The following is an 11,210-nucleotide window of genomic DNA, read 5'->3' as shown; positions in this document are numbered from 1 at the left end:
TCTGTATTCAACTGAAGTCTTCTCAAATTACATGGATCACTTTGAGAGGATTTATTCATTTATTGAGTTCTAAACATTATTTGATTTCATTAATAATATTGCACGTGTTGCATGTTTTATTGTGTAGATATGTTTTTTTACAGTGTCGCCTTGTGGAGCGGTAGACTGTTACTCTCCTGCCAGCAGCTACTGAAACTCTCATTTCTCAAAATTTTCAAAGCAGCACCTGCGACTCCTGATGGATCTCCTCTATTATTTAAAGCAGCAACTCTTCAACATAAGCCCTCCCCTTGGAGGAAAAAAAGACATAAATCCAAAGAAGACAAATTTTGTGAAAAGGGAATTTTGAGGAGAAAAGCTGTGGGTGCAGCTGAAAAGATCCAGTGGAGTTTGTGAGAGCATCATTATGATGGATGTTCCTGTCACAGCTGAGTTTGCTTGAGCCTAACTACTCTCACGCTCCAGAAGTGGCTGTTTGCCGTCTGAGGATTATGGTGCAAATTCATATTGGGTTGACAAAGTAATAACTAAGCTCACTATACTTTATTATTCTTTTTTTTTTTCCTGCATTGAACAATCCCATTTTCTAGGAGGCAGTGGTGGCCGAGGAATGTTATCACAAATCGAAATCTGACCATTAAAGATCTGTTTGCTCTTGGATAACTGGTCTTGAATGAATGAATGAATGAATGAATTTATTTCGAACATGCAAAAGAAAACGGAAAATAGGTCGTCACCAAAAACAACAAACAACAGCAACAAAACATGCATAACAAAATTAAAAGAAAACGAAGACCGCTTCAACACCCTGCATGTGTTACAGATCTGCATGCTCGAAAAGGAGTAGGAAGAAGTTAAACTTATTTAATCCTACCCCTTTTATCCACACCTCCTACAGTGAAATTTTAACTTTAACTTAACACAGTCACAGCGTAAGATTTCCCCTATATAATACTTAATTTCTGTATATAATGCACCTCTACTCTATCATAGGAGAGGACGATAAACATTTTGAAGTGTTTTTCGCACATATTTTAACATACATACATCAAGAACTATATTTAAGCATATATATATATATATATATATATATATATATATATATAAACATAAACATATATACATATATACACAAATACAGTATATACACACATACCTACATATATGAATATACATATACACACATTCACACACACCCATACATATATATATATACATATACACACACACACACACACACACACATATATATATATATATATATATATACACATATATACACATAAACACACACACGTGTATACACAGTCATACACATTTATTTTGTTTTATGTTGTTAGCTTGTTTGTTTATTTTTAATTGACTCTGTCATTACCGCCCTAGGTCAAACTGCTGTTTCCTCCCTATATTTATTTAAAAGTTGTGTTTTTAATATTCTTTTAAATATTCCTATGGTTGTACTTTTCTTTAGTTCATCTGTTAAACTGTTCCATAATTTAACCCCTGACACTGACAAACACATACTTTTTAATGTTGTTCTAGCGTGATGTATTTTAAAGTTCAGCTCCCCTCTTAAACTATAACCTCCTTCTCTTTCAGTAAACAGTTTTCTTATGTTGTCTGGAAGTAAATGATTTCTCGCTTTGAATATTATTTGTGCTGTTTTAAACTGGATCATACGAGTATCTTGAAGTTTTAGAGTGTGTAAAAAAATCTGTTTGTGTGGTCTCTGAATCCTGCTTTATGGATGAATCTGATGGCTCTTTTTTGCATTTTAATCAGTGTTTGGAGATTACTTTTATATGTGTTTCCCCATACCTCTAGGCAGTATGACAAATAAGGCAAAATTAATGCACAATATAAAATATAAAGTGCTCGCTGGCTGAAAATTTGCCTTGTTTTTCCCAGGACGGCAATGCTCCGTGCCAACTTCCCCTGAATGTGTTTGATATGTGGCTTCCAGCAGATTTTGTGGTCTGGAATTAAACCAAGGAATTTGATTTCATTAACTCTTTCTATGTTAACATTGTCAATATTTAATTTTACATTTATATGTATGCTTCGGTGTCCAAATAACATAAAATTTGTTTTATTCATATCTAAAGACAGCTTATTTGCTTTAAACCATCTGTTGACATTATTCATTTCCTTTGTAATTACCTCCAAAAGCTGCTGTAATTCCACACCACAGTAAAAAATATTTGTATCATCTGCAAATATCACAAATTTTAATACATTGGACACACGGCAAATGTCATTTATGTACAGTATAAATAGTTTTGGTCCTAGGACCGATCCTTGAGGGACCCCACAAGTAATGTCCATAAGATTAGATGCAATCTGATTAATATGTACAAACTGTTGACGATTTTGTATATAGCTCTTCAACCAGTGCAAAACATGACCTCGGATACCATATTTCTCTAATTTTCTTATTAGTATATTATGATTAACTGTGTCAAATGCTTTCTTGAGATCTAAAAACACTCCCAGTGCATACCTCTTTGTGCCAATAGAATCTGTAATTTCTTCTACCAGTTCTATAAGGGCCATTGTTGTTGATCTATGGTTTCTGAAACCATACTGACTATCACTTAGCAACTTGTATTTCTCAACAAACCCATCAAATCGTTTTATGAATCATTTTTCTAGTATTTTGGAGAACTGGGAGAGTATTGAAATTGGTCTGTAATTACTGAAGTTATGTTTGTCGCCTTCATTGAATATCGGAATAACTTTTGCAGTTTTCATCTTATGTGGGAATATTCCTTTTGGGAAAGACAGGTTGAAAACATACATAAGTGGTTTTGCAATACCATCAATTACTTTCTTCACAGTTACCATGTCAATATCGTCCCAGTCTGTACTGGTTTTGTTCTTAAATCCTTTGACTATTTCATAAATTTCTCTTTCTTCTACAGCCGTTAAAAACATTGAGTTTCTATTTCCTTCTACATAATTAGTTGGATCTATTTCTGTCCCATCCACTTTTATATCCTCGGCCAGTTTTGGTCCTATATTTACAAAAAATGAATGGAATCCATTGGCTACCTCCTTAATTTCTTTAACACTGCTTCCTTTGTCTATGAAATACTGAGGATATTGATTATTTTTTGTTCCATTTTTAATTACACTGTTTAGTGTACTCCATAAACCTTTTGTGTTGTTTTTATTATATTCTAGCTTTTTACAAAAGTATTCTTTTTTACAAGTTCTCATGATATTTGTTAGTTTATTTTTATATGTTTTATACTTCTTTTCAGCTTCAATAGTTCTATGTTTTATAAATTCTCGATAAAGGGTATTCTTTTTTTTTGCAGGCATTTTGTAGACCTTTTGTCATCCACGGTTGTCCTGCATAATTTTTTATTTATTTTACATTGTGTTACTGGACAGTGTTTATCATATAATATTTTAAATATTTGTAAGAATGTTTCATATGATTTGTTAACATCATCCTCATCATATACAGTTTTCCAGTCTTGCTTTACTAACTCATTTCTGAAAATATTTAATGTTTTCTCTGTTCTAATTCTTCTATACATAATCGTTCTCTCGTTTTTGTTGTTCTTGTTTTTACACTCATAAACTGCAAAAATGGGTAAATGGTCACTAATATCATTGATTAATAGCCCACTTTTTATATTGTTATCCATTACATTTGTAAATATATTATCTATTAAGGTGGCACAATGTGTGGTTATCCTACTTGGCCTTGTTAATGAGGGGAAATAACCCAATGCTGTACATGGTATCGATAAATTCATCTGTGCTTTTGTTGTGATTTGGATTTAGCAAGTTTATGTTAAAGTCTCCACAAATAAACACCCTTTTCTGATGTAAGGTGGTAAATAATCCTTCCATACTGTTAACAAAAAAGTCAACATTGGATCCCGGTGTTCTATATATGCAACTAAGAATTAAGTTTTTCTCTTTTCCCATGCAAATTTCAATAGTAAGACACTCCATCACATCATCGATAACAGTTGTCATGCTTTCAACTTTTTTAAAGTGCAAGTCTTTATTAATGAACAGGCCAACCCCACCTCCCTTCTTGGTTGTTCTATCCAAATGAAGGAATTCATAGCCATTTAATTCAAAGTCTCCGGTCTTTTCAGGGGTTATCCATGTTTCGGATACAGCTATTAAACTGAATGGTCTTTTAAACTGTCTAAGATATTGGATAAGATATGGCTTCAAAGTTTGAATATAAACTTCTACTACTGAAATGAATCATTGTTATGCTATCTACAAGCTTTACATTTGAGACAAATTGATCATCTGTGTAATATGTGCAGTCATGTATCAGTTTGTTCAATAGATTTTTGTCTGGGTCGATGTTATTTTCGTGTTCCATTATCCTGTGGTCTGAGTCTCCATAGGTTGTAGTATGTAAACTTTCAAGAATAAGTTGATTGTGATTTTCCAGTCACATCCAAAATATACTCTTTACTTAACAAGATCCAATATAGTTGGTGACTGCCACAGATCTCGCATTACTGATATTTTTCTAGTTCGACGAGCTCTCTGATAACTAAAACTTTTGCTTGTTCTGGAGTGCCATTTAGCTTGATGAATACTTTACAATTTGACGTCCATGTTGATTGTATTTTTTTCTGCTTCCTTAGCAGCCGAGCCTGCCTTGCAATTTCTGCATTTTTCTTAATGAGGTGCTCATTGACATAAACATTTGTCCCATTCAGCTTTTGTCCCTGTTTGAGTAGTTCTTTCTTTTGTTTCCTATTGACAAATCGAATAATTATGGCAGGTTTCTCATTTTTATTTCTCCTTGGGAGAAGGTGACACCCCTCTATATCCCTGCTCTCCACGTTGATATCTTTGCTTTGAAAAAAGGCAAGAACCTGATGCTCTAGGGAGAGGAGCTCTTGCTCATGTGGTTCACCATCGGCTACTGTTGCCCTCGCATATGAAAGGTGCCTGGTTTCTAACCCATTGCATCATTTATTCTGGAGTACTGCTCCAAGTCTGACATCCGGGATTCCAAGGCTGCAATTATCTTGTCCTTTTCCTCGTTTTGCCTTCTAAGGTCTTTGATTTCACCCATTAAGTCCATAATCATTTTCTGCTGTTCAGAGATCGTTGATATTTCATCCGACATGAAGTTTAGTGACTTCTTGATCTCCTCCATTTCCTCATCACTGACAGTACTTCTTTTAGGTGGCATCTTGCAGACAACTCACCAGAGTTGGAGCTTGAGCTTGACCTGGTGACTGGCGCCTGTCCCTGGGCTGGCTGATGTCGAGCTGCTGTGGTTGTTGCTCGTCTGGCGGTAATCGTTGGCGATGATCCGACAAGCCCCGTAAGCGTCCCAGGCTAGCAGCGGCTAACAGCGGTGGAGTACCGGCAGGTGACGGCGGTGATCCGGCAAGCCACGTCGGCGTCCCAGGCTAGCTGCGGCGGTGTACCGGCAGGTGACGGCGGTGATCCGGGGAGCATCTTCCGGGTCGGCGTAGCTCCCTTGACGCGGATCGTGGAGCTTCTGGGGGAGAGAAGGAGAGGAGAGCACCCTCAGGCTTTTTCCCACAGAGTCGGGGGTGAACCACACGCACACGGGCGATCTTGGTGTTCACTTTCCTTTACTTATCTTTCACTGAGCGTTGACAGTATTTCTCCTCGTGTGCCCATCTCCGGCCCGTCTCCAAACATCCAAACAGATCCCTCCTGATTGTTGTGACCACCCTCCAGCATGACTTCCCAGTTAAAGGGTCTTAACTGAATGTCATCAAAGGACGTCATTTGGACTTGAAATGTCAGTAAACAAATGATTTGTGAGACACCTCTGTGCACATTCAGAAAGAACTTTAAAGGTTCCCAATACTGAAAGTTAATCTGGGAATTATAACAGTAGTGATTATGCTTGTGTTGTCATTGATCTCATGATGCATTTAAGACTGCTGCAAGTTCTAGACATTAGGTCGACTTAACTCCGGTCAATAGCGGCGATGCTTCGGAGGAAATTCCGCTGTGGTCGATGACTCAGTTAAAGGGTTCATTTAAAACAGATTATCTTCAAGTGCATTCAGATCAAGATGAGTAAGACCGTATCTGTCGTAATTTGCATGCTGTCATGCATTTACTCAGGCATTTAGTTTGCAAGAGTATCTTTTCATCCCAGTGCAGTCAAAACGATATACCCTCCTTTAAATGCTTTTCCCACAGAGTAGACATTACATCAAAGCACCACCGTTTTCTGCTTAACCACTCAAAAACAGTGCTTAATTTGCTTCACAATGCACAGTTTCAGTTTAAGGGACATTCTCATTGCCTTATCTGGTCTGAAGCCAGAGGCGGGTGAATGCAACAGTCAGAGCTCCTGATGCTGAGGCTGCACTGCGCTCTTACTCCCCTCTGCCTGACCTTGCACATTATACACACCTCCATATCTTCAGGAAACACATAAACAATTTCCCTACCGCTCTGACATACACACACATACACACACACTCAGTGATCCACTACCAAACACAAAGCGACACGCCCGTGCATAAACTTCACTGTCTGTGTCGACTGACAGGGCCTGATTCCTCAGTTCAAGAAGGCATCAAAGCAGGAGCCACTATCTGCCACCCTGCCAGTGATAAAACATGGCTGACACGCCGCGTCGCCGCAGGTCAGCCCTCAGAGAGCCGGCACAGCGTTGTGGGTTCAGTTACACAGCCTCGACTCTCACCTCTCTCTTTAACCCCTCCTCCTCCAGTTGATAGTAAAGCATGAAATAAAGCCGCCGTTTATAAATGGAAGTGCTCTACAAAGAATCTGACTGGACTTATACATTTTTTAATTTTGTTAAGTTTAGAATCAAAGTATTGGTTATCCCCCCTCTCTCTTTAAACTTTATGCAGACCTCACAAGCATTATGAGACGGCATTGTTTTCCACGCTTCACATTAACTTTCATGTTTTTTTAAGGAAATCAGTTTACATACACTTGTTTACCTGGCTGTTGAATATTAGAACAATATGCATTGCCTTGTTCAATGCCCAGGAGCATTTATCTGGTTGTAAAAAGAAACCCCGTGAGGAAATGTTGGATTGCTTGTCAGTGAATCAAAACCCAACAGTAATTACCTGATGACTGCGGCAAACGGAGGATACAGGAAACCATGTGGTTATCAACCTGATTGATACCTGAGACATACATTACACCGTCAGCTGTGGTCTTCTGGGACCGAATAGCAATTAAAAACTGGCAGGAAGCCATCCCGGTTTATAATTAGATGCATTCAGACAGCAGACTTCAGTCTAATGGCCTCATTAAAAACAATGCAAATCTAAACAATCTGTGCGTTTAGTGAACATGATGAATGTTTTTGACATGATGACTATTCAGTTGTGTAATGCATATTCATCTACACAAATAAATCTGGGGAATGAGATGTGCACACACATTTGCATGGCTTTATATTGTTATCATTAGGTCACGAAACATGGCTGAATGCTTGACAATTCACTCACCATGCATAATGTTAACACGCTGATGCACTTCGTTCAGTGGCGGCAGCAGTTGTAGCCAGTCTCTGGAGAGCAACAGTCCCAGTGACAAACAGCATTTGCTTCAGGTTTAAGTGAAGCTGTCATTTCATTCGAGTGGAGTGGCTGTGAAGGTGTGGGACAAGAAGGAAAGATCACCAAGCCAACATATCCAGAAGGAAAAGTCACAAAGAGAAAAGAACAACAGCGCTCACAGGAAAACAGACTGTACTTGAGACACGGAACCTCACCATAATGCAGGAGGATAGTGAGATATAGATGAAACTGCGGCAGGAATTATCCAACAATGGCTGAAACTTATAGGCCACACAACGAGAGCAACAATGACTGAAACTGAAATAGCCAACATGCGATAGACAAAAGCAGGGACTGCATATGCATGGCTTCAGACTTAAGTGATTTTAAGTTTTACATAACCAGTTAATCAGAATCTTTGTCTGAGATTGTGTATGCAGAACAAGAAATTCTTCGTATGAGTCTTTGTGTGCTCTCCGTGTGCAGAATAGTAAATACTGTTGAAGATAAACAGGAGAAACAAATAGACGTTACAACAACTTAAAGCAACCTGAAAAGTGCAAATAACTCAGGAGGAGTCTAAAAGAGAGTGCGCTCTTGTGCAAAAGTACTATTTGAAGAGAATTTGAGGCAGATTTACAACCCTATTTACATTCAATCAATGGAGGGAAACAAAAGCAAAGCACTCATTGCTCCACTGTAAATTCTGCTTCTAATGGCTTCTCATTTGATTGTTTGGTGGTCCTCTTGCACAAATTTACTGCCTTCTCCATCTTCAAAGGACATGACTGCTCCAACCTTTTGTATTGTGATTAGCTGTGGGCTGACCGACACGTAGGTGACTTACCTTTGTTCGTCTGTTGTTTGCTTGCAGACGATGAATCAGCACAATCAAACAGCCTAATTTCACCTCCTCTTTCTTTAACTTGAAACGCCATCCTTTTCCTGAGCGCTTGGTCCCTAAAAAACAATCACACAGTACTTTATAGGAATATGGCAAAACATGAGACAAATATTGAGGAAAAGAAAACCCGAAACACTCAATGAGAGACATGAAGCAGAAACAACAGAAAAACTGAAGGAAATCACAGAAATCACAGCACATGGATCGAGGAGATGTGAGGACTCAGCACTGTCCGCAGACGAAAAAACTGGTGGGTTCAAACACAGGTCCGAACACTTTGAGGCCAACTTTCATTTTAAGCTCAGACTGTAAATATTTGAACTTTGAGCCATCCGTAGTTGTCCAGAATGTTAACCCTCGCTTGGCTGAACTCACACAGTTTTCAGATTCCATGTCTGAAACTGTAGTGTGATAATTAGCCTGGTGATATTCATTTACAGCATTGCTATTAAGCAAACTGTGAAAGGATAAAATAATTAAAGTGCTGCTGCAGTCATGTAGGAGTGAGAGAAAGGAAAATGGCAGCCTGACAACCTGACAAGCTTGAGTTATTTAGAGATCTTTAACTGCAAAACATGCATCAAACTAAAAGGCGGCACAATCCTGTAGACATGTGACTCAAGCATTCACTGAATGTTTAAAATATCTATAAAGAAGCAGGTTTTAGATGTAGTGCTCTTTAGTAGTAGTACAATTTGAAGGTGCTCAACAGCATAATACACTCCTGATTGAACTGCAGTGGGAGGATAATATTAATGTTAGCTGATTTTCATGAAAAAAGTGAGGGCCAGTTAATTACAAGCACCAGCAGCATTTTCATGAAGTTTATTGAAAAGATCTACTCATAGATTGGAAAATGAAAGAGAACAATTTCTCTTGAGATAACACAGTTTTAGGAGACAGTCACAGAGGAATTTGTTCCTTTAGGGTCACGTCTCGGTTAAATCAAAGTTTTAAAGGCTCTGTATGAAATATTGCAACAGCTGAGAAAACTTTTCTGAAGGTAGAGGGAAAAACAATCAAACAAACAATGCTTTATGAAATGTTTTCTCTCTCTCTCTCTCTCTCTCTCTCTCTCTCTCTCTCTCTCTCTCTCTCTCTCTCTCTGACTTTCTGCTCTGGAGCTGTTACACTAACAGTTTCTGTGAAAGTAGTTGCTCTCATTACATTTAAATGACATAAAAGTCTGAAGTGTGTGTTTATACAGGATAAATATTACTTTTCAACTCAACTCATGTCACACATTGAGCTTCTCATTTTGAGATTCTGACTCTGTCGAACGTTTCAGAGTCCTTGACTTCCTCTCTTTGTTTGATTGCTGTTCCCCATCCAGATGTGCTTCACCTGTGCCTGAGTGTGATTGTCTTCACCTGGAGGCTTTGGCAGATATTGGGCATCTTCGGTGTGTTCTGATGGTTGGATTGTTTGTGTTTCTGTGTGGTTTGCTGTAGTTCCTGTGATCACCAAGATTTTGTCATTTGGTTCTTTGGATTTTTTTTGTGCTCCAATAACATGAGCTCCAGATCCACCTACAGCAATGTCTCGCATCTTGACCCCCTTCTTTGAGCGATCAATAGCAGCTCATTCATTCAAAAATAATAATAGTAATAATATTACAGCATGCTGAGACAAAGTTCCTTCACTGTAAATTTCCCCTGTTATGGTTTGATTTTAAAACACACCTTGCATTTAGCCTTAAAAGTGTGTAAACTTCCAATCGCAACTACTGCATTCACAAGATAACCATTGCTCTCTGAACTCTGCTGTGCAGACGTTGTGATAATGAGCTTGGAAAAAAGACTCGGGCAGATTCACCTTGGTGACCGCGTGACATCGCACGTTCCCATTAGTGTAATTTGTATTGTCTATTGAGTGGCTATTATCAGATGTCAGCATCATGTGGTGACCACAGTAAACACTGAGCCTGACAAGGCTGACGTGAGGTTGATGGCCCACTAGAATGTTATTTAAGAATGTTATTTATGGGAACATGACAGGCAGTCAAATATTGTGAGTAAGTTAATAAGAGTGTAGAAATTTACATGTAGTGGATTGATAAATGGCTGGGGTGACTGTAGGTGAAGCTTAAATTAATAGAAAAACTCCAAGCACTTCATTTCCCGCCATTAATATTAGACCCAACCGTCGATTAGCTGAGGCCAAGCATACCGGAGAAACTGCCGCATTGTTCATTTGGTTTCTTATACTCAGCCAGCAGAGCAGCTCTCAGTTTTCCCCATATCGTCTCAGTCATCTGCTAATAAATCTGCTCTGTCCATCATCAGAGGGAAATCAGAGCAGAGACACAGTACAGAGCTGCTCCCAAATAATAGCTTTTATGATAATGAATCATTACGGTTGGTGTCTCCAGTAGCTGCCACATTTGTCATTGTCTCATTTCAGCAACACTGTTGTGTTGGTGTGCGGCTGACCAGAATGAAATGACTTGTCTGACAGGCGGAACTCGGTTATTTCCTGTGATAAGATGACAGCTGACCCTACATCACTTTGGGACCAGTGTTTCTGATGGATTGTCTTTAAAGTCTTCCAAGATACAGGCAACTGGGGAAACATTTTCTCTTGTGATGTAATGATAATAAAAAAAACATGTTATTTTCTTGTCATGTTTCATTAATCAAATTACCCAAAGTTCACATTTCATCAAAATATGGGTAGCTACATAATGAAACTTAGCGATTCCATATAAAAAGAAGAAAACATATCATCAAAAACTGACCAAGTCAAACTCAGAAAAGACAGTTCACAAAAAAGCTTCTGAT

Source organism: Salarias fasciatus, chromosome 5 (assembly GCF_902148845.1).
Source record: "Salarias fasciatus chromosome 5, fSalaFa1.1, whole genome shotgun sequence".
Lineage (NCBI taxonomy): Eukaryota > Metazoa > Chordata > Actinopteri > Blenniiformes > Blenniidae > Salarias > Salarias fasciatus.
Note: the sequence above shows the minus strand (reverse complement) of the source record.